We start from the raw sequence: 2,863 nt of genomic DNA, 5'->3' as shown, positions 1-2,863 counted from the left end.
TGTATTTTGTGATGAATATGCATTTAATATGGTTAGGAGGTATCTCAGCAAAGATTTCTCTAATAAATTTTTATCAGTACACCTGTGGATATAATTAGAAGAGCGCCCTAGCCTGTAGAATATAACACACCTAGTTTATGCCCTCGCGTCCTTCCCCTCGCGTCCTTCCCCTTGCCTCCCCTTTCCCTCGCTCAGACTCCCTCTTCTTCTACCGCTTACAGCTATCTTTATTGCCGTCTTTCCTCAGTCTCCCACCCCCTCTCTCCCTCAGCAAGTAATATTATGAAGTTTTCTTCCGTCCGTATTGCACGCCTGACACGGTACTCGCGAATGCCAAATATCTCTCGAGAAAAATACTATTTTACAAAGATTATGCATTCAAAATAAAGGGGAGGTATCCTAGCTTAGATTTAGATGATAACTTTCCATCAGTAGACATCACTTAAGCTATAGGAGGAACACTTTTCATGTAAGGTCCCCGCTGCGTATAACAGCCAGTACACAATCTGGCTACGTTAGTGTGTTAGCACATGCGCAATATTTCACCAGACGAGTTATATGTTGTAATGAATATGCATTTAATATGGTTAGGGGGTATCTCAGCATAGATTTCTCTAATAAATCATTACCAGTACACCTGTGTTTTTAATTAGGAGAGTGCCCTAAGCTTACATGTAGGGTGAAAAATTCATACTTTACCACCTCTCGTCCTTCCCCTAGCCTCCCCTGCCCATCGCCCAGCCTCCTTCCTCTTCTATCGCCCTCAACAATCTTCTCTCCCGCATCTCCTCAGTCTCGCACCCCTATCTCCTTCAGCAAGCTATATTATGCAGTTTTCCTCAGTCCGTACTACACGACTCAAACGGTGCTCGCGCATGCGCAATTGCTACCGAGAAGAAGAATATTTTTGCAAAAGTCCTAAATTTAAAATGAGAGGACTTATTCTAACAGAGATCTATAGAATAACATTCCATCAGTAGACTTTACTTAAGAAATAAGAGGATGACCTTGCATGTAAGGTCCCCGCTACATGTACCAGTCAGTACACAATCTGGCTGCGTTAGTGTGTTAGCACATGCTCAATATCTCACCAGCGTAGTTATATTTTGTGAGGATTATGCATTTAATATTGTTAGCTGGTATCTCAGCCTAGGTTTCTGTAATTAATTGTTATCAGTTGCATTGTGTTTATAATTAGCAGAGCGCCCTAGCCTGTAGGGTGCAAAACTCTTACTTCACCCCCTAACCATCCTCCCCTTGCCTCCCTTGTCCCTCGCCCAGCCTCCGTCTTCTTCTATCGCTCCTCAGCTATCCTCCCTGCCGCTTTTCCACAGTCTCTCACCTCTCTCTCTCTCTCTCTCTCTCTCTCTCTCTCTCTCACAGTAAGCTATATTGTGCAGTTTTTTTCGGTTTGTACAGTACGCCTGAAACGGTGCTCGCGCATACGCAACATCTGCCGAGAAGACTAATATTTTGCGAAAAATATGCTTTTCAAATGTAGAGCAGATATTCTATCATACGTTTATATAATAAAATCCCATCAGTAGACCACTCTTAATAAAAATCGGAAGAAGACCTTCATGCATGGCGCCCCCGCTAAATATACCAGTCAGTACACAATCTGGCTAAGTTAGTGTGTTAGCGCATTCTCAATATCTCACCAAAAGAGTTATATTTTGTGATGAATATGCATTTATTATGGTTAGGGGGTAGCTCAGCATAGATTTCTCTAATAAATATTTATTAGTACACCTGTGTTTATAATAGAGAGCGCCCTAGCCGTAGGGTATAAACACACGTACTTTATGCCACTTCGCTCCTTCCCCTTGCTCCCCTGACCATCGCCTCAGCTACCTTCCTCTTCTACCGCCCCAGCTTCCTTCTCTGCCGCCTTTCCTCAGTCTCGCTCCCCTAAAAGAGTTATATTTCTCCAGCATTATTCCATCTATCCGACTACCTAATCATTTCCTTTTAGGTCGGATAGTCAACCGCGCCCGTGTGATGTGTGGAGTTGGTGTGATGTATGTGCGCTGGGCGTGCGTCGTGCGTGCGTGGTGGCGTGCGTTGACCCGTGCCGTGCGTGCGTGTGTGTGTGTGCCGTGCATGCGTCGTAGTGCTGGTGTCGTGCTGTGCGGATGTGTGTGGTGTGTGTGTGTGTGTGTGTGTGTGGTGGGCCGTCCTGTGCTGTGTGTGCCCTGTTGTGTGTACTGATGTGTGTGTGAGAGAGTGAGAGTTCTCTAACACGCACCCTGACATTTTACTATAATGTTATCTAATGTTATATGTCCATCGTCGTAAATATCTCGTAAGCGCTGATTCACTATGCCCGTTCAGACATTGCAGAACTTTACTGCCAGGCGAAGCCGTGCCGATAGCTATCGATTTCAGTCCGAAAGGGTCTCGCAACGGTCGCTCATGGACCACGTAATGAAATATTGATCAATTAATTATTGCTATAGCAAGGCTAATACACTTCAACCATATTATACAGCCTATAAGGAATGCCGAAAAATACAACGCATTTGCGAATGACCTATGTGGCCTCAACGAGACCATGCGAAACAATAAATCAATTATAAATAAAAGAGTATCAATCAAAATTAATAAAAAATTAACAGCAATAATAATTTTTAACAAATAGGAAATAAATACTAATTAATTAAAGAATTGTATTCGCGTATTGCTTTCATGAAACTGGCTTACGATAACAGCGCCACCTGCAGCTTTTCTACTTGACATTTATTTCATCCACAAGCTGTATAATTAATAAAGCTGTATGTTATTTTATTTATAAAATAACATACAGCTGTTATATATACACGCAGGTCAGTGATTCTTATTCTCGTTGGCGTGTGTGGTACAC

This window comes from Priapulus caudatus, unplaced genomic scaffold, assembly GCF_000485595.1.
Source record: "Priapulus caudatus unplaced genomic scaffold, Priapulus_caudatus-5.0.1 Scaffold217, whole genome shotgun sequence".
NCBI lineage: Eukaryota > Metazoa > Priapulida > Priapulimorpha > Priapulimorphida > Priapulidae > Priapulus > Priapulus caudatus.
The sequence above is the reverse complement of the archived record's forward strand: the minus strand, read 5'-3'. Positions refer to the sequence as shown.